Consider the following 23,049-nt stretch of genomic DNA (forward strand, 5'->3'; position numbering starts at 1 on the left):
TATCTGAAGGCATTCTGTAATCTGTGGACTATCAGAGTGTTGATGAAACACAGAAATTGCATCGGGATTGAATACAATAGTCACCATGCGCACTTTCCGCCATGGGAGTAATGTCTCCAACAGTCTACGCTTTGATCGTTCCCTGGAAGACCAGTAGTAGTTTCCGATTCACATCTGGAGGCATTCTGTAATCTGTGGACTATCAGAGTGTTGATGAAACACAGAAATTGCATTGGGATTGAATACAACAGTCACCATGCGCACTATCCTCCATGCGAGTAATATCTAAAACAGCCTACGCTTTGATCGTTCCCTGGAAGACCTGTAGTAGTTATTGATGCATATCTGAAGAAATTCTGTAATCTGTGGACTACCAGACTGTTGATTAAACACAGAAATTGCATCGGGATTGAATACAACAGTCACCATGCGCACTTTACTAAATGGGAATAATGTCTCTAACAGTCTACGCTTTGATCGTTCCCTGGAAGACCAATAGTAGTTTCCGATGCACATCTGGAGGCATTCTGTAGCCTGTGGACTATCAGAGTGTTGATGAAACACAGAAATTGCGTCGGGATTGAATACAACAGTCACCATGCGCACTTTCCTCCACGGGAGTACTGTCCCAAACACTCTACGCTTTGATCGTTCCCTGGAAGACCAGTAGTAGTTTCCGATGCACATCTGGTGGCATTCTGTAATGTGTAGACTATCAGAGTGTTGATGAAACACAGTAATTCCTTCGGGATTGAATACAACAGTCACCATGCGCACTTCCCTCCATGGGAGTAATGTCTCTAACAGTCTACGCTTTGATCGTTCCCTAGAAGACCAGTAGTAGTTTCCGATGCACATCTAGAGGCTTTCTGTTCTCTGTGGACTATCAGAGTGTTGATGAAACACAGAAATTGCATCGGGATTGAATACAACAGTCACCATGCGCACTTTCCTCCATGGGAGTAATTCTCAAACAGTCTATGCTTTGATCGTTCCCTGTAAGAACCAGTAGTAGTTTCCGATGCACATCTCGAGGCATTCTGTACTCTGTGGACTATCAGAGTGTTGATGAAACAGAGAAATTGCATCGGAATTGAATACAACAGTCACCATGCGCACATTCCTCCGTGGGAGTAAAGTCTCAAACAGTCAACGCTTTGATCGTTCCCTGGAAGACCAGTAGTAGTTTCCGATGAACATCTGGAGGCATTCTGTAATCTGTGGACTATCAGAGTGTTGATGAAACACAGAAATTGCATCGGGATTGAATACAACAGTCTCCAAGCGCAGTTTCCTCCATGGAAGTAATGTCTCAAACAGTCTACGATTTGATCGTTCCCTGGAAGACCAGTAGTAGTTTCCGATGCACATCTGGGGGCTTTCTGTAATCTGTGGACCATCAGAGTGTTGATGAAACACAGAAATTGCATCGGGAATGAATACAACAGACACCATGCTCCAGTTTCCTCCATGGGAGTGATGTCTCAATTAGTCTACACTTTGATCGTTCCCTGGAAGACCAGTAGTAGTTTCAGATGCACATCTGGGGGCTTTCTGTAATCTGTGGACTATCAGAGTGTTGATGAAACACAGAAATTTTCCTCGGGATAGAATACAGCAGTCACCATGCGCACTTTCCTCCATGGGAGTAATTCTCAAACAGTCTATGCTTTGATCGTTCCCTGTAAGACCAGTAGTAGTTTCTGATGCACATCTCGAGGCATTCTGTACTCTGTGGACTATCAGAGTGTTGATGAAACACAGAAATTGCATCGGGATTTCATACAATAGTCACTATGCGCACTTTCCGCCATGGGAGTAATGTCTCAGACAGTCTACGCTTTGATCTTTCCCTGGAAGACCAGTAGTAGTTTCCGATGCACATCTGGAGGCATTCTGTAATCTGTGGACTATCAGAGTGTTGATGAAACACAGAAATTGCATCGGGATTGAATACAAGAGTCTCCATGCGCAGTTTCCTCCATGGGAGTAATGTCTCAAACAGCCTACGTTTTGATGGTTCCCTGGAAGACCAGTAGTAGTTTCCGATGCACATCTGAAGGCATTCTGTAATCTGTGGACTATCAGAGTGTTGATGAAACACAGAAATTGCATCGGGATTGTATACAATAGTCACTATGCGCACTTTCCGCCATGGGAGTAATGTCTCAGACAGTCTACGCTTTGATCTTTCCCTGGAAGACCAGTAGTAGTTTCCGATGCACATCTGGAGGCATTCTGTAATCTGTGGACTATCAGAGTGTTGATGAAACACAGAAATTGCATCGGGATTGTATACAATAGTCACTATGCGCACTTTCCGCCATGGGAGTAATGTCTCAGACAGTCTACGCTTTTATCTTTCCCTGGAAGACCAGTAGTAGTTTCCGATGCACATCTGGAGGCATTCTGTAATCTGTGGAATATCAGAGTGTTGATGAAACACAGAGATTGCATGGGGATTGAATACAACAGTCGCCATGCGCACTTTTCTCCATGGGAGTAATGTATCAAACAGTCTACGCTTTGATCGTTCCCTGGAAGACCAGTAGTAGTTTCCGATGCACATCTGGAGGCATTCTGTAATCTGTGGAGTATCAGAGTGTTGATGAAACACAGAAATTGCATCGGGATTGAATACAAGAGTCTCCATGCGCAGTTTCCTCCATGGGAGTAATGTCTCAAACAGTCTACGTTTTGATGGTTCCCTGGAAGACCAGTAGAGGTTTACGATGAACATCTGGAGGCATTCTGTAATCTGTGGACTATCAGAGTGTTGATGAAACACAGAAATTGCATCGGGATTGTATACATTAGTCACTATGCGCACTTTCCGCCATGGGAGTAATGTCTCAGACAGTCTACGCTTTGATCTTTCCCTGGAAGACCAGTAGTAGTTTCCGATGCACATCTGGAGGCACTCTGTAATCTGTGGAGTATCAGAGTGTATGATGAAACACTGAAATTGCATCGGGATTGAATACAAGAGTCACCAGGCGCATTTTTCTCCATGGGAGTAATGTCACAAACAGTCTACGTTTTGATGGTTCCCTGGAAGACCAGTAGTAGTTTCCGATGCACATCTGAAGGCATTCTGTAATCTGTGGACTATCAGAGTGTTGATGAAACACAGAAATTGCATTGGGATTGAATACAACAGTCACTATGCGCAGTTTCCTCCATGGGAGTAATGTCTCAAACAGTCTACGTTTTGATGGTTCCCTGGAAGACCAGTAGAGGTTTACGATGAACATCTGGAGACATTCTGTAATCTGTGGACTATCAGAGTGTTGATGAAACACAGAAATTGCATCGGGATTGTATACAATAGTCACTATGCGCACTTTCCGCCATGGGAGTAATGTCTCAGACAGTCTACGTTTTGATCTTTCCCTGGAAGACCAGTAGTAGTTTCCGATGCACATCTGGAGGCATCCTGTAATCTGTGGAGTATCAGAGTGTTGATAAAACACAGAAATTGCATCGGGATTGAATACAAGAGTCTCCATGCGCAGTTTCCTCCATGGGAGTAATGTCTCAAACAGTCTACGATTTGATGGTTCCCTGGAAGACCAGTAGTAGTTTCCGATGCACATCTGAAGGCATTCTGTAATCTGTGGACTATCAGAGTGTTGATGAAACACAGAAATTGCATCGGGATTGTATACATTAGTCACTATGCGCACTTTCCGCCATGGGAGTAATGTCTCAGACGGTCTACGCTTTGATCTTTCCCTGGAAGACCAGTAGTAGTTTCCGATGCATATCTGGAGGCATTCTGTAATTTGTGGACTATCAGAGTGTATGATGAAACACAGAAATTGCATCGGGATTGAATACAACAGTCACCAGGCGCATTTTTCTCCATGGGAGTAATGTCTCAAACAGTCTACGCTTTGATCGTTCCCTGGAAGACCACTAGTAGTTTCTGATGCACATCTGGTGGCATTCTGTAATGTGAAGACTATCAGAGTGTTGATGAAACACAGTAATTCAATCGGGATTAAATACAACAGTCACCATGCGCACCTTCCTCCATGGGAGTAATGTCTCTAACAGTCTACGCTTTGCTCGTTCCCTGGAAGACCAGTAGTAGTTTCCGATGCACATCTGCAGGCTTTCTGTTCTCTGTGGACTATCAGAGTGTTGAAGAAACACAGAAATTGCATCGGGATTGAATACAACTGTCACCATGCGCACTTTCCTCCATGGGAGTAATGTCTCAAACATTCAACGCTTTGATCGTTCCCTAGAAGACCAGTAGTAGTTTGTGATGCACATCTGAAGGCATTCTGTAATCTGTGGACTATCAGAGTGTTGATGAAACACAGAAATTGCATCGGGATTGAATACAATAGTCACCATGCGCACTTTCCGCCATGGGAGTAATGTCTCCAACAGTCTACGCTTTGATCGTTCCCTGGAAGACCAGTAGTAGTTCCCGATTCACATCTGGAGGCATTCTGTAATCTGTGGACTATCAGAGTGTTGATGAAACACAGAAATTGCATTGGGATTGAATACAACAGTCACCATGCGCACTATCCTCCATGCGAGTAATATCTAAAACAGCCTACGCTTTGATCGTTCCCTGGAAGACCTGTAGTAGTTATTGATGCATATCTGAAGAAATTCTGTAATCTGTGGACTATCAGAGTGTTGATGAAACACAGTAATTGCATCGGAATTGAATACAACAGTCACCATGCGCACTTTCCTCCATGGGAGTAATGTTTCTAACAGTCTACGCTTTGTTCGTTCCCTGGAAGATCAGTAGTAGTTTTCGATGCACATCTGGAGGCTTTCTGTACTCTGTGGACTATCAGAGTGTTGATGAAACACAGAAATTGCATCTTGATTGAATACAACAGTCTCCATGCGCAGTTTCCTCCATGGGAGTAATGTCTCAAACAGTCTACGCTTTGATCGTTCGCTGGTAGACCAGTAGTAGTTTCAATTGCATATCTGGAGGCATTCTGTAATCTGTGGACTACCAGAGTGTTGATTAAACACAGAAATTGCATCGGGATTGAATACAACAGTCACCATGCGCACTTTACTAAATGGGAATAATGTCTCTAACAGTCTACGCTTTGATCGTTCCCTGGAAGACCAGTAGTAGTTTCCGATGCACATATGGAGGCTTTCCGTAATCTGTGGACTATCAGAGTGTTGATGAAACACAGAAATTGCATCGTGATTGAATACAACAGTCAACATGCGCACTTTCCTCCATGGGAGTAATGTTTCAAAGAGTTTACGCTTTTGATCGTTCCCTGGAAGACCAGTAGCAGTTTCCGATGCACATGTGGAGGCATTCTGTAATCTGTGGACTATAAGAGTGTTGATGAAACACAGAAATTGCATCGGGAATGAATACAACAGACACCATGCGCAGTTTCCTCCATGGGAGTGATGTCTCAAACAGTCTACGCTTTGATCGTTCCCTGGAAGACCAGTAGTAGTTTCAGATGCACGTCTTTGGGCTTTCTGTAATCTGTGGACTATCAGAGTGTGGATGAAACACAGAAATTTTCCTCGGGATAGAATACAGCAGTCACCATGCGCACTTTCCTCCATGGGAGTAATTCTCAAACAGTCTATGCTTTGATCGTTCCCTGTAAGACCAGTAGTAGTTTCCGATGCACATCTCGAGGCATTCCGTACTCTGTGGACTATCAGAGTGTTGATGAAACACAGAAATTGCATCGGGATTGAATACAACAGTCACCATGCGCACTTTCCGCCATGGGAGTAATGTCTCAGACAGTCTACGCTTTGATCTTTCCCTGGAAGAGCAGTAGTAGTTTCCGATGCACATCTGGAGGCATTCTGTAATCTGTGGAGTATCAGAGTGTTGATAAAACACAGAAATTGCATCGGGATTGAATACAAGAGTCTCCATGCGCAGTTTCCTCCATGGGAGTAATGTCTCAAACAGTCTACGTTTTGATGGTTCCCTGGAAGACCAGTAGTAGTTTCCGATGCACATCTGAAGGCATTCTGTAATCTGTGGACTATCAGAGTGTTGATGAAACACAGAAATTGCATCGGGATTGTATACAATAATCACTATGCGCACTTTCCGCCATGGGAGTAATGTCTCAGACAGTCTACGCTTTGATCTTTCCCTGGAAGACCACTAGTAGTTTCTGATGCACATCTGGTGGCATTCTGTAATGTGCAGACTATCAGAGTGTTGATGAAACACAGTAATTCAATCGGGATTAAATACAACAGTCACCATGCGCACTTTCCTCCATGGGAGTAATGTCTCTAACAGTCTACGCTTTGCTCGTTCCCTGGAAGACCAGTAGTAGTTTCCGATGCACATCTGGAGGCTTTCTGTTCTCTGTGGACTATCAGAGTGTTGATGAAACACAGAAATTGCATCGGGATTGTATACAATAATCACTATGCGCACTTTCCGCCATGGGAGTAATGTCTCAGACAGTCTACGCTTTGATCGTTCCCTGGAAGACCAGTAGTAGTTTCCGATGCACATATGGAGGCTTTCTGTACTCTGTGGACTATCAGAGTGTTGATGAAACACAGAAATTGCATCGGGATTGAATACAACAGTCAACATGCGCACTTTCCTCCATGGGAGTAATGTTTCAAAGAGTTTACGCTTTGATCGTTCCCTGGAAGACCAGTAGCACTTTCCGATGCACATGTGGAGGCATTCTGTAATCTGTGGAGTATCAGAGTGTTGATGAAACACAGAAATTGCATCGGGATTGAATACAACAGTCACCATGCGCACTTTCCTCCATGGGAGTAATTCTCAAACAGTCTATGCTTTGATCGTTCCCTGTAAGACCAGTAGTAGTTTCCGATGCACATCTGGTGGCATTCTGTAATCTGTGGACTATCAGAGTGTTGATGAAACACAGAAATTGCATCGGGAATGAATACAACAGACACCATGCGCAGTTTCCTCCATGGGAGTGATGTCTCAAACCGTCTACGCTTTGATCGTTCCCTGGAAGACCAGTAGTAGTTTCAGATGCACATCTGGGGGCTTTCTGTAATCTGTGGAGTATCAGAGTGTTGATGAAACACAGAAATTGCATCGGGATTGAATACAAGAGTCTCCATGTGCAGTTTCCTCCATGGGAGTAATGTCTCAAACAGTCTACGTTTTGATGGTTCCCTGGAAGACCAGTAGAGGTTTACGATGAACATCTGGAGGCATTCTGTAATCTGTGGACTATCAGAATGTTGATGAAACACAGAAATTGCATCGGGATTGAATACAACAGTCACCATGCGCACTTTCCTCCATGGGAGTAATTCTCAAACAGTCTACGCTTTGACCGTTCCCTGTAAGACCAGTAGTAGAGTCCGATGCACATCTGGAGGCATTCTGTTGATTATTAGAGTGTTGATGAAACACAGAAATTGCATCGGGATTGAATACAATAATCACTATGCGCACTTTCCGCCATGGGAGTAATGTCTCAGACAGTCTACGCTTTGATCGATCCCTGGAAGACCAGTAGTAGTTTCCGATGCACATCTGGAGGCATTCTGTTCTCTGTGGACTATCAGAGTGTTGATGAAACACAGAAATTGCATCGGGATTGTATACAATAATCACTATGCGCACTTTCCGCCATGGGAGTAATGTCTCAGACAGTCTACGCTTTGATCGTTCCCTGGAAGACCAGTAGTAGTTTCCGATGCACATATGGAGGCTTTCCGTAATCTGTGGACTATCAGAGTGTTGATGAAACACAGAAATTGCATCGGGATTGAATACAACAGTCAACATGCGCACTTTCCTCCATGGGAGTAATGTTTCAAAGAGTTTACGCTTTGATCGTTCCCTGGAAGACCAGTAGCACTTTCCGATGCACATGTGGAGGCATTCTGTAATCTGTGGAGTATCAGAGTGTTGATGAAACACAGAAATTGCATCGGGATTGAATACAACAGTCACCATGCGCACTTTCCTCCATGGGAGTAATTCTCAAACAGTCTATGCTTTGATCGTTCCCTGTAAGACCAGTAGTAGTTTCCGATGCACATCTGGTGGCATTCTGTAATCTGTGGACTATCAGAGTGTTGATGAAACACAGAAATTGCATCGGGAATGAATACAACAGACACCATGCGCAGTTTCCTCCATGGGAGTGATGTCTCAAACAGTCTACGCTTTGATCGTTCCCTGGAAGACCAGTAGTAGTTTCAGATGCACATCTGGGGGCTTTCTGTAATCTGTGGAGTATCAGAGTTTTGATGAAACACAGAAATTGCATCGGGATTGAATACAAGAGTCTCCATGTGCAGTTTCCTCCATGGGAGTAATGTCTCAAACAGTCTACGTTTTGATGGTTCCCTGGAAGACCAGTAGAGGTTTACGATGAACATCTGGAGGCATTCTGTAATCTGTGGACTATCAGAATGTTGATGAAACACAGAAATTGCATCGGGATTGAATACAACAGTCACCATGCGCACTTTCCTCCATGGGAGTAATTCTCAAACAGTCTACGCTTTGATCGTTCCCTGGAAAACCAGTAGTAGTTTCAGATGCACATCTGGGGGCTTTCTGTAATCCGTGGACTATCAGAGTGTTGATGAAACACAGAAATTGCCTCGGGATAGAATACAGCAGTCACCATGCGCACTTTCCTCCATGGGAGTAATTCTCAAACAGTCTATGCTTTGATCGTTCCCTGTAAGACCAGTAGTAGTTTCCGATGCACATCTCGAGGCATTCTGTACTCTGTGGACTATCAGAGTGTTGACGAAACACAGTAATTGCATCGGGATTGAATACAACAGTCACCATGTTCACTTTCCTCCATGGGAGTAATTCTCAAACCGTCTATTCTTTGACCGTTCCCTGTAAGACCAGTAGTAGAGTCCGATGCACATCTGGAGGCATTCTGTTGATTATTAGAGTGTTGATGAAACACAGAAATTGCATCGGGATTGAATACAATAATCACTATGCGCACTTTCCGACATGGGAGTAATGTCTCAGACAGTCTACGCTTTGATCTTTCCTTGGAAGACCAGTAGTAGTTTCCGATGCACACCTGGAGGCATTCTGTAATTTGTGGACTATCAGAGTGTTGATGAAACACAGAAATTGCATCGGGATTGAATACAACAGTCACCAGGCGCACTTTCCTCCATAGGAGTCTACGATTTGATCGTTCCCTGGAAGACCACTAGTAGTTTCTGATGCACATCTGGTGGCATGCTGTAATGTGTAGACTATCAGAGTGTTGATGAAGCACAGTAATTCCATCGGGATTAAATACAACAGTCACCATGCGCACTTTCCTCCATGGGAGTAATGTCTCTAACAGTCTACGCTTTGATCGTTCCCTGGAAGAACAGTAGTAGTTTCCGATGCACATCTGGAGGCTTTCTGTTCTCTGTGGACTATCAGAGTGTTGATGAAACACAGAAATTGCATCGGGATTGAATACAACAGTCTCCATGCGCAGTTTCCGCCATGGGAGTAATGTCTCCAACAGTCTACGCTTTGATCGTTCCCTGGAAGATCAGTAGTAGCTTCCGATTCACATCTGGAGGCATTCTGTAATCTGTGGACTATCAGAGTGTTGATGAAACACAGAAAATGCATCGGGATTGAATACAACAGTCACCATGCGCACTATCCTCCATGCGATTAATATCTAAAACAGCCTACGCTTTGATCGTTCCCTGGAAGACCAGTAGTAGTTATTGATGCACATCTGAAGAAATTCTGTAATCTGTGGACTATCAGAGTGTTGATGAAACACAGTAATTGCATCGGGATTGAATACAACAGTCACCATGCGCACTTTCCTCCATGGGAGTAATGTCTCTAACAGTCTACGATTTGATCGTTCCCTGGAAGACCAGTAGTAGTTTCCGATGCACATCTGGAGGCTTTCTGTACTCTGTGGACTATCAGAGTGTTGATGAAACACAGAAATTGCATCGGGATTGAATACAACAGTCTCCATGCGCAGTTTCCTTCATGGTAGTAATGTCTCAAACAGTCTACGCTTTGATGGTTCCCTGGTAGACCAGTAGTAGTTTCAATTGCACATCTGGAGGCATTCTGTAATCTGTGGACTACCAGAGTGTTGATGAAACACAGAAATTGCATCGGGATTGAATACAACAGTCACCATGCGCACTTTACTCCATGGGAGTAATTTCTCTAACAGTCTACGCTTTGATCGTTCCCTGGAAGAGAAGTAGTAGTTTCCGATGCACATCTGGAGGCATTCTGTAATCTGTGGAATATCAGAGTGTTGATGAAACACAGAAATTGCATCGGGATTGAGTACAACAGTCACCATGCGCACTTGCCTCCATGGGAGTAATGTATCAAACAGTCTACGCTTTGATCGTTCCCTGGAAGACCAGTAGTAGTTTCCGATGCACTTCTGGAGGCATTCTGTAATCTGTGGAGTATCAGAGTGTTGATGAAACACAGAAATTGCATCGGGATTGAATACAACAGTCACCATGCGCACTTTCCTCCATGGGAGTAATTCTCAAACAGTCTATGCTTTGATCGTTACCTGTCAGACCACTAGTAGTTTCTGATGCACATCTGGTGGCATGCTGTAATGTGTAGACTATCAGAGTGTTGATGAAACACAGTAATTCCATCGGGATTAAATACAACAGTCACCATGCGCACATTCCTCCATAAAAGTAATGTCTCAACAGTCTACGGTTTGATCGTTCCCTGGAAGACCAGTAGCAGTTTCCGATGCACATCTGGAGTCATTCTGTAATCTGTGGAATATCAGAGTGTTGATGAAACACAGAAATTGCATCGGGATTGAATACAACAGACACCATGCGCACTTGCCTCCATGGGAGTAATGTAACAAAGAGTCTACTCTTTGATCGTTCCCTGGAAGACCAGTAGTAGTTTCCGATGCACTTCTGGAGGCATTCTGTACTCTGTGGACTATCAGAGTGTTGATGAAACACAGAAATTGCATCGGGATTGAATACAACAGTCACCATGCGCACTTTCCTCCATGGGAGTAATGTATCAAGAGTCTACGCTTTGATCGTTCCCTGGAAGACCAGTAGTAGTTTCTGATGCACATCTGGAGGCTTTCTGTACTCTGTGGACTATCCGAGTGTTGATGAAACACAGTAATTGCATAGGGATTGAATACAACAGTGACCATGCGCACTTTCCTCCGTGGGAGTAATGCTCAAACAGTCTATTCTTCGATCGTTCCCTGTAAGACCAGTAGTAGTTTCCGATGCACATCTGGAGGCATTCTGTTGACTATTAGAGTGTTGATGAAACACAGAAATTGCATCGGGATTGTATACAATAGTCACTATGCGCATTTTCCGCCATGGGAGCAATGTCTCAGACAGTCTACGCTTTGATCTTTCCCTGGAAGACCAGTAGTAGTTTCCGATGCACATCTGGAGGCATTCTGTAATTTGTGGAATATCAGAGTGTTGATGAAACACAGATATTGCATCGGGATTGAATACAACAGTCACCAGGCGCACTTTCCTCCATGGGAGTAATGTCTCAAACAGTCTACGCTTTGATCGTTCCCTGGAAGACCACTAGTAGTTTCTGATGCACATCTGGTGGCATTATGTAATGTGTAGACTATCAGAGTGTTGATGAAACACAGTAATTCCATCGGGATTAAATACAACAGTCACCATGCGCACTTTCCTCCATGGGAGTAATGTCTCTAACAGTCTACGTTTGATCGTTCCCTGGAAGACCAGTAGTAGTTTCCGATGCACATCTGGAGGCTTTCTGTTCTTTGTGGACTATCAGAGTGTTGATGAAACACAGAAATTGCATCGGGATTGAATACAACAGTCACCATGCGCACTTTCCTCCATGGGAGTAATGTCTCAAACAGTCAACGCTTTGATCGTTCCCTGGAAGACCAGTAGTAGTTTCCGATGCACATCTGAAGGCATTCTGTAATCTGTGGACTATCAGAGTGTTGATGAAACACAGAAATTGCATCGGGATTGAATACAATAGTCACCATGCGCACTTTCCGCCATGGGAGTTATGTCTCCAACAGCCTACGCTTTGATCGTTCCCTGGAAGACCAGTAGTAGTTATTGATGCACATCTGAAGAAATTCTGTAATCTGTGGACTATCAGAGTGTTGATGAAACACAGTAATTGCATCGGGATTGAATACAACAGTCTCCATGCGCAGTTTCCTCCATGGGAGTAATGTCTCAAACAGTCTACGCTTTGATCGTTCCCTGGAAGACCACTAGTAGTTTCTGATGCACATCTGGAGGCTTTCTGTACTCTGTGGACTATCAGAGTGTTGATGAAACACAGAAATTGCATCGGGATTGAATACAACAGTCTCCATGCGCAGTTTCCTCCATGGGAGTAATGTCTCAAACGGTCTACGCTTTGATCATCCCCTGGTAGACCAGTAGTAGTTTCAATTGCACATCTGGAGGCATTCTGTAATCTGTGGACTACCAGAGTGTTGATGAAACACAGAAATTGCATGTGGATTGAATACAACAGTCACCATGCGCACTTTTCTCCATGGGAGTAATGTCTGTAACAGTCTACGCTTTGATCGTTCCCTGGAAGACCAGTAGTAGTTTCCCATGCACATATGGAGGGTTTCCGTAATCTGTGGACTATCATAGTGTTGATGAAACACAGAAATTGCATCGGGATTGAATACAAAAATCACCATGGGCACTTTCCTCCACGGGAGTAATGTTTCAAAGAGTTTACGCTTTGATCGTTCCCTGGAAGACCAGTAGCAGTTTCCGATGCACATGTGGAGGCTTTCTGTTCTTTGTGGACTATCAGAGTGTTGATGAAACACAGAAATTGCATCGGGATTGAATACAACAGTCACCATGCGCACTTTCCTCCATGGGAGTAATGTCTCAAACAGTCAACGCTTTGATCGTTCCCTGGAAGACCAGTAGTAGTTTCCGATGCACATCTGAAGGCATTCTGTAATCTGTGGACTATCAGAGTGTTGATGAAACACAGAAATTGCATCGGGATTGAATACAATAGTCACCATGCGCACTTTCCACCATGGGAGTTATGTCTCCCACAGTCTACGCTTTGATCGTTCCCTGGAAGACTAATAGTAGTTTCCGGTGCACATCTGGACGCATTCTGTAATCTGTGGACTATCAGAGTGTTGATGAAACACAGAAACTGCATCGGGATTGAATACAACAGTCACCATGCGCACTATCCTCCATGCGAGTAATATCTAAAACAGCCTACGATTTGATCGTTCCCTGGAAGACCAGTAGCAGTTATTGATGCACATCTGAAGAAATTCTGTAATCTGTGGAGTATCAGAGTGTTGATGAAACACAGTAATTGCATCGGGATTGAATACAACAATCACCATGCGCACTTTCCTCCATGGGAGTAATGTTTCAAAGAGTTTACGCTTTGATCGTTCCCTGGTAAACCAGTAGCAGTTTCCGATGCACATGTGGAGGCATTCTGTAATCTGTGGAGTATCAGAGTGTTGATGAAACACAGAAATTGCATCGGGATTGAATACAACAGTCACCATGCGCACATTCCTCCATAAAAGTAATGTCTCAAGAGTCTACGCTTTGATCGTTCCCTGGAAGACCAGTAGTAGTTTCAATTGCACATCTGGAGGCATTCTGTAATCTGTGGACTACCAGAGTGTTGATGAAACACAGAAATTGCATCGGGATTGAATACAACAGTCACCATGCGCACTTTTCTCCATGGGAGTAATGTCTCTAACAGTCTAGGCTTTGATCGTTCCCTGGAAGACCAGTAGTAGTTTCCGATGCACATATGGAGTGTTTCCGTAATCTGTGGAATATCAGAGTGTTGATGAAACACAGAAATTGCAACGGGATTGAATACAACAGTCACCATGCGCACATTCCTCCATGGGAGTAATGTATCAAACAGTCTACGCTTTGATCGTTCCCTGGAAGACCAGTAATAGTTTCCGATGCACATCTGGAGGCATTCTGTAATCTGTGGAGTATCAGAGTGTTGATGAAACACTGAAATTGCATCGGGATTGAATACAACAGTCACCATGCGCACTTTCCTATATGGGAGTAATGTCTCAAACAGTCTACGTTTTGATCGTTCCCTGGAAGTCCAGTAGTAGTTTCCGATGCACATGTGTAGGCTTTTCGTAATCTGTGGACTATCAGAGTGTTGATGAAACACAGAAATTGCATCGGGATTGAATACAACAGTCACCATGCGCACTTTCCTCCATGGGAGTAATGTTTCAAATAGTTTACGCTTTGATCGTTCCCTGGAAGACCAGTAGCAGTTTCAGATGCACATGTGGAGGCATTCTGTAATCTGTGGAGGATCAGAGTGTTGATGAAACACAGAAATCGCAACGGGATTGAATACAACAATCACCATGCGCACTTTCCTCCATGGGAGTTATGTCTCCCACAGTCTACGCTTTGATCGTTCCCTGGAAGACCAGTAGTGGTTTCCGGTGCACATCTGGACGCATTCTGTAATCTGTGGACTATCAGAGTGTTGAAGAAACACAGAAACTGCATCGGGATTGAATACAACAGTCACCGTGCGCACTATCCTCCATGCAATTTATATCTAAAACAGCCTACGCTTTGATCGTTCCCTGGAAGACCAGTAGTAGTTATTGATGCACATCTGAAGAAATTCTGTAATCTGTGGACTATCAGAGTGTTGATGAAACACAGTAATTGCATCGGGATTGAATACAACAGTCACCATGCGCACTTTCCTCCATGGGAGTAATGTCTCTAACAGTCTACGATTTGATCGTTCCCTGGAAGACCAGTAGTAGTTTCCGATGCACATCTGGAGGCTTTCTGTTCTCTGTGGACTATCAGATTGTTGATGAAACACAGAAATTGCATCGGGATTGAATACAACAGTCTCCATGCGCAGTTTCCGCCATGGGAGTAATGTCTCCAACAGTCTACGCTTTGATCGTTCCCTGGAAGACCAGTAGTAGCTTCCGATGCACATCTGGAGGCATTCTGTAATCTGTGGACTATCAGAGTGTTGATGAAACACAGAACCTGCATCGGGATTGAATACAACAGTCACCATGCGCACTATCCTCCATGCGATTAATATCTAAAACAGCCTACGCTTTGATCGTTCCCTGGAAGACCAGTAGTAGTTATTGATGCACATCTGAAGAAATTCTGTAATCTGTGGACTATCAGAGTGTTGATGAAACACAGTAATTGCATCGGGATTGAATACAACAGTCACCATGCGCACTTTCCTCCATGGGAGTAATGTCTCTAACAGTCTACGATTTGATCGTTCCCTGGAAGACCAGTAGTAGTTTCCGATGCACATCTGGAGGCTTTCTGTACTCTGTGGACTATCAGATTGTTGATGAAACACAGAAATTGCATCGGGATTGAATACAACAGTCTCCATGCGCAGTTTCCTTCATGGTAGTAATGTCTCAAACAGTCTACGCTTTGATCGTTCCCTGGAAGACCAGTAGTAGTTTCAATTGCACATCTGGAGGCATTCTGTAATCTGTGGAATATCAGAGTGTTGATGAAACACAGAAATTGCATAGGGATTGAATACAACAGTCAGCATGCGCACTTGCCTCCATGGGAGTAATGTAACAAACAGTCTACGCTTTGATCGTTCCCCGGAAGACCAGTAGTAGTTTCCGATGCACTTCTGGAGGCATTCTGTAATCTGTGGAGTATCAGAGTGTTGATGAAACACAGAAATTGCATCGGGATTGAATACAACAGTCACCATGCGCAGTTTCCTCCATGGGAGTGATGTCTCAAACAGTCTACGCTTTGATCGTTCCCTGGAAGACCAGTAGTAGTTTCAGATGCACATCTGGGGGCTTTCTGTAATCTGTGGACTATCAGAGTGTTGATGAAACGCAGAAATTGCCTCGGGATAGAATACAGCAGTCACCATGCGCACTTTCCTCCATGGGAGTAATTCTCAAACAGTCTATGTTTTGATCGTTCCCTGTACGACCAGTAGTAGTTTCCGATGCACATCTCGAGGCATTCTGTACTCTGTGGACTATCAGAGTGTTGATGAAACACAGAAATTGCATCGGGATTGAATACAACAGTCACCATGCGCCCTTTCCTCCATGGGAGTAATGTATCAAGAGTCTACGCTTTGATCGTTCCCTGGAAGACCAGTAGTAGTTTCTGATGCACATCTGGAGGCTTTCTGTACTCTGTGGACTATCAGAGTGTTGATGAAACACAGTAATTGCATCGGGATTGAATACAACAGTGACCATGCGCACTTTCCTCCGTGGGAGTAATGCTCAAACAGTCTATTCTTCGATCGTTCCCTGTAAGACCAGTAGTAGTTTCCGATGCACATCTGGAGGCATTCTGTTGACTATTAGAGTGTTGATGAAACACAGAAATTGCATCGGGATTGTATACAATAGTCACTATGCGCATTTTCCGCCATGGGAGCAATGTCTCAGACAGTCTACGCTTTGATCTTTCCCTGGAAGACCAGTAGTAGTTTCCGATGCACATCTGGAGGCATTCTGTAATTTGTGGACTATTAGAGTGTTGATGAAACACAGATATTGCATCGGGATTGAATACAACAGTCACCAGGCGCACTTTCCTCCATGGGAGTAATGTCTCAAACAGTCTACGCTTTGATCGTTCCCTGGAAGACCACTAGTAGTTTCTGATGCACATCTGGTGGCATTATGTAATGTGTAGACTATCAGAGTGTTGATGAAACACAGTAATTCCATCGGGATTAAATACAACAGTCACCATGCGCACTTTCCTCCATGGGAGTAATGTCTCTAACAGTCTACGTTTGATCGTTCCCTGGAAGACCAGTAGTAGTTTCCGATGCACATCTGGAGGCTTTCTGTTCTTTGTGGACTATCAGAGTGTTGATGAAACACAGAAATTGCATCGGGATTGAATACAACAGTCACCATGCGCACTTTCCTCCATGGGAGTAATGTGTCAAACAGTCAACGCTTTGATCGTTCCCTGGAAGACCAGTAGTAGTTTCCGATGCACATCTGAAGGCATTCTGTAATCTGTGGACTATCAGAGTGTTGATGAAACACAGAAATTGCATCGGGATTGAATACAATAGTCACAATGCGCACTTTCCGCCATGGGAGTTATGTCTCCAACAGCCTACGCTTTGATCGTTCCCTGGAAGACCAGTAGCAGTTTCCGATGCACATGTGGAGGCATTCTGTAATCTGTGGAGTATCAGAGTGTTGATGAAACACAGAAATTGCAACGGGATTGAATACAACAGTCACCATGCGCACTTTCCTCCATGGGAATAATGTATCAAACAGTCTACGCTTTGATCGTTCCCTGGAAGACCAGTAGTAGTTTCCGATGCACATCTGGAGGCATTCTGTTGACTATTAGAGTGTTGATGAAACACAGAAATTGCATCGTGATTGTATACAATAGTCACTATGCGCATTTTCCGCCATGGGAGCAATGTCTCAGACAGTCTACGCTTTGATCTTTCCCTGGAAGACCAGTAGTAGTTTCCGATGCACATCTGGAGGCATTCTGTAATTTGTGGACTATTAGAGAGTTGATGAAACACAGATATTGCATCGGGATTGAATACAACAGTCACCAGGCGCACTTTCCTCCATGGGAGTAATGTCTCAAACAGTCTACGCTTTGATCGTTCCCTGGAAGACCACTAGTAGTTTCTGATGCACATCTGGTATCATTATGTTATGTGTAGACTATCAGAGTGTTGATGAAACACAGTAATTCCATCGGGATTAAATACAACAGTCACCATGCGCACTTTCCTCCATGGGAGTAATGTCTCTAACAGTCTACGTTTGATCGTTCCCTGGAAGACCAGTAGTAGTTTCCGATGCACATCTGGAGGCTTTCTGTTCTTTGTGGACTATCAGAGTGTTGATGAAACACAGAAATTGCATCGGGATTGAATACAACAGTCACCATGCGCACTTTCCTCCATGGGAGTAATGTGTCAAACAGTCAACGCTTTGATCGTTCCCTGGAAGACCAGTAGTAGTTTCCGATGCACATCTGGAGGCATTCTGTAATTTGTGGACTATTAGAGAGTTGATGAAACACAGATATTGCATCGGGATTGAATACAACAGTCTCCATGCGCACTTTCCTCCATGGGAGTAATGTCTCAAACAGTCTACGCTTTGATCATCCCCTGGTAGACCAGTAGTAGTTTCAATTGCACATCTGGAGGCATTCTGTAATCTGTGGACTACCAGAGTGTTGATGAAACACAGAAATTGCATCGGGATTGAATACAACAATCACCATGCGCAGTTTCCTCCACGGGAGTAATGTTTCAAAGAGTTTACGCTTTGATCGTTCGATGGAAGACCAGTAGCAGTTTCCGATGCACATGTGGAGGCATTCTGTAATCTGTGGAGTATCAGAGTGTTGATGAAAAACAGAAATTGCATCGGGATTGAATACAACAGTCACCATGCGCACATTCCTCCATAAAAGTAATGTCTCAACAGTCTACGCTTTGATCGTTCCCTGGAATACCAGTAGTAGTTTCCGATGCACATCTGGAGGCATTCTGTAATCTGTGGAATATCAGAGTGTTGATGAAACACAGAAATTGCAACGGGATTGAATACAACAGTCACCATGCGCACTATCCTCCATGGGAGTAATGTATCAAACAGTCTACGCTTTGATCGTTCCCTGGAAGACCAGTAGTAGTTTCCGATGCACATCTGGAGGCATTCTGTAATCTGTGGAGTATCAGAGTGTTGATGAAACACTGAAATTGCGTCGGGATTGAATACAACAGTCACCATGCGCAGTTTCCTACACGGGAGTAATGTCTCAAACAGTCTACGTTTTGATCGTTCCCTGGATGACCAGTAGTAGTTTCCGATGCACATCTGGAGGCATTCTGTAATTTGTGGACTATCAGAGTGTTGATGAAACACAGAAATTGCATCGGGATTGAATACAACAGTCACCAGGCGCACTTTCCTCCGTGGGAGTAATGTCTCAAACAGTCTACGCTTTGATCGTTCCCTGGAAGACCACTAGTAGTTTCTGATGCACATCTGGTGGCATTATGTAATGTGTAGACTATCAGAGTGTTGATGAAACACAGTAATTCCATCGGGATTAAATACAACAGTCACCATGCGCACTTTCCTCCATGGGAGTAATGTCTCTAACAGTCTACGTTTGATCGTTTCCTGGAAGACCAGTAGTAGTTTCCGATGCACATCTGGAGGCTTTCTGTTCTTTGTGGACTATCAGAGTGTTGACGAAACACAGAAATTGCATCGGGATTGAATACAACAGTCACCATGCGCACTTTCCTCCATGGGAGTAATGTCTCAAACAGTCAACGCTTTGATCGTTCCCTGGAAGACCAGTAGTAGTTTCCGATGCACATCTGAAGGCATTCTGTAATCTGTGGACTATCAGAGTGTTGATGAAACACAGAAATTGCATCGGGATTGAATACAATAGTCACCATGCGCACTTTCCTCCGTGGGAGTAGTGTCTCAAACAGTCTACGCTTTGATCGTTCCCTGGAAGACCAGTAGTAGTTTCCGATGCACATCTGGAGGCTTTCTGTACTCTGTGGACTATCAGAGTGTTGATGAAACACAGAAATTGCATCGGGATTGAATACAACAGTCTCCATGCGCAGTTTCCTCCATGGGAGTAATGTCTCAAACAGTCTACGCTTTGATCGTTCCCTGGAAGACCACTAGTAGTTTCTGATGCACATCTGGTGGCATTATGTAATGTGTAGACTATCAGAGTGTTGATGAAACACAGTAATTCCATCGGGATTAAATACAACAGTCACCATGCGCACTTTCCTCCATGCGAGTAATGTCTCTAACAGTCTATGTTTGATCGTTCCCTCGAAGACCAGTAGTAGTATCCGATGCACATCTGGAGGCATTCTGTTCTTTGTGGACTATCAGAGTGTTGATGAAACACAGAAATTGCATCGGGATTGAATACAACAGTCACCATGCGCACTTTCCTCCATGGGAGTAATGTCTCAAACAGTCAACGCTTTGATCGTTCCCTGGAAGACCAGTAGTAGTTTCCGATGCACATCTGAAGGCATTCTGTAATCTGTGGACTATCAGAGTGTTGATGAAACACAGAAATTGCATCGGGATTGAATACAATAGTCACCATGCGCACTTTCCGCCATGGGAGTTATGTCTCCAACAGTCTACGCTTTGATCGTTCCCTGGAAGACGAGTAGTAGTTTCCGGGGCACATCTGGACGCATTCTGTAATCTGTGGACTATCAGAGTGTTGATGAAACACAGAAACTGCATCGGGATTGAATACAACAGTCACCATGCGCACTATCCTAAATGCGAGTAATATCTAAAACAGCCTAAGCTTTGATCGTTCCCTGGAAGACCAGTAGTAGTTATTGATGCACATCTGAAGAAATTCTGTAATTTGTGGACTATCAGACTGTTGATGAAACACAGTAATTGCATCGGGATTGAATACAACAGTGACCATGCGCACTTTCCTCCGTGGGAGTAATTCTCAAACAGTCTATTCTTTGATCGTTCCCTGTAAGGCCAGTAGTAGTTTCCGATGCACATCTGGAGGCATTCTGTTGACTATTAGAGTGTTGATGAAACACAGAAATTGCATCGGGATTGAATACAATAGTCACGATGCGCATTTTCCGCCATGGGAGCAATGTCTCAGACAGTCTACGCTTTGATCTTTCATTGGAAGACCAGTAGTAGTTTCCGATGCACATCTGGAGGCATTCTGTAATTTGTGGACTATCAGAGTGTTGATGAAACACAGAAATTGCATCGGGATTGAATACAACAATCACCAGGCGCACTTTCCTCCATGGGAGTAATGTCTCAAACAGTCTACGCTTTGATCGTTCCCTGAAAGACCACTAGTAGTTTCTGATGCACATCTGGTGGCATTATGTAATGTGTAGACTATCAGAGTGTTGATGAAACACAGTAATTCCATCGGGATTAAATACAACAGTCACCATGCGCACTTTCCTCCATGCGAGTAATGTCTCTAACAGTCTATGTTTGATCGTTCCCTCGAAGACCAGTAGTAGTATCCGATGCACATCTGGAGGCATTCTGTTCTTTGTGGACTATCAGAGTGTTGATGAAACACAGAAATTGCATCGGGATTGAATACAACAGTCACCATGCGCACTTTCCTCCATGGGAGTAATGTCTCAAACAGTCAACGCTTTGATCGTTCCCTGGAAGACCAGTAGTAGTTTCCGATGCACATCTGAAGGCATTCTGTAATCTGTGGACTATCAGAGTGTTGATGAAACACAGAAATTGCATCGGGATTGAATACAATAGTCACCATGCGCACTTTCCGCCATGGGAGTTATGTCTCCAACAGTCTACGCTTTGATCGTTCCCTGGAAGACGAGTAGTAGTTTCCGGGGCACATCTGGACGCATTCTGTAATCTGTGGACTATCAGAGTGTTGATGAAACACAGAAACTGCATCGGGATTGAATACAACAGTCACCATGCGCACTATCCTAAATGCGAGTAATATCTAAAACAGCCTAAGCTTTGATCGTTCCCTGGAAGACCAGTAGTAGTTATTGATGCACATCTGAAGAAATTCTGTAATTTGTGGACTATCAGAGTGTTGATGAAACACAGTAATTGCATCGGGATTGAATACAACAGCCACCATGCGCACTTTCCTCCATGGGACTAATGTCTCTAACAGTCTACGATTTGATCGTTCCCTGGAAGACCAGTAGTAGTTTCCGATGCACATCTGGAGGCTTTCTGTACTCTGTGGACTATCAGAGTGTTGATGAAACACAGAAATTGCATCGGGATTGAATACAACAGTCTCCATGCGCAGTTTCCTCCATGGGAGTAATGTCTCAAACAGTCTACGCTTTGATCATCCTCTGGTAGACCAGTAGTAGTTTCAATTGCACATCTGGAGGCATTCTGTAATCTGTGGACTACCAGAGTGTTGATGAAACACAGAAATTGCATCGGGATTGAATACAACAGTCACCATGCGCACTTTTCTCCATGGGAGTAATGTCTCTAACAGTCTACGCTTTGGTCGTTCCCTGGAAGACCAGTAGTAGTTTCCGATGCACATATGGAGGGTTTCCGTAATCTGTGGACTATCATAGTGTTGATGAAACACAGAAATTGCATCGGGATTGAATACAACAATCACCATGCGCACTTTCCTCCACGGGAGTAATGTTTCAAAGAGTTTACGCTTTGATCGTTCCCTGGAAGACCAGTAGTAGTTTCCGATGCACATCTGGAGGCATTCTGTAATCTGTGGAATATCAGAGTGTTGATGAAACACAGAAATTGCAACGGGATTGAATACAACAGTCACCATGCGCACTTTCCTCCATGGGAGTAATGTATCAAACAGTCTACGCTTTGATCGTTCCCTGGAAGACCAGTAGTAGTTTCCGATGCACCTCTGGAGGCATTCTGTAATCTGTGGAGTATCAGAGTGTTGATGAAACACTGAAATTGCATCGGGATTGAATACAACAGTCACCATGCGCACTTTCCTACACGGGAGTAATGTCTCAAACAGTCTACGTTTTGATCGTTCCCTGGAAGACCAGTAGTAGTTTCCGATGCACATGTGTAGGCTTTCCGTAATCTGTGGACTATCAGAGTGTTGATGAAACACAGAAATTGCATCGGGATTGAATACAACAGTCACCATGCGCACTTTCCTCCATGGGAGTAATGTTTCAAATAGTTTACGCTTTGATCGTTCCCTGGAAGACCAGTAGCAGTTTCAGATGCACACGTGGAGGCATTCTGTAATCTGTGGAGTATCAGAGTGTTGATGAAACACAGAAATTGCAACGGGATTGAATACAACAGTCACCATGCGCACTTTCCGCCATGGATTATGTCTCCCACAGTCTACGATTTGATCGTTCCCTGGAAGACCAGTAGTAGTTTCCGGTGCACATCTGGACGCATTCTGTAATCTGTGGACTATCAGAGTGTT

This window comes from Schistocerca gregaria, unplaced genomic scaffold, assembly GCF_023897955.1.
Source record: "Schistocerca gregaria isolate iqSchGreg1 unplaced genomic scaffold, iqSchGreg1.2 ptg000169l, whole genome shotgun sequence".
NCBI classification, from domain to species: domain Eukaryota; kingdom Metazoa; phylum Arthropoda; class Insecta; order Orthoptera; family Acrididae; genus Schistocerca; species Schistocerca gregaria.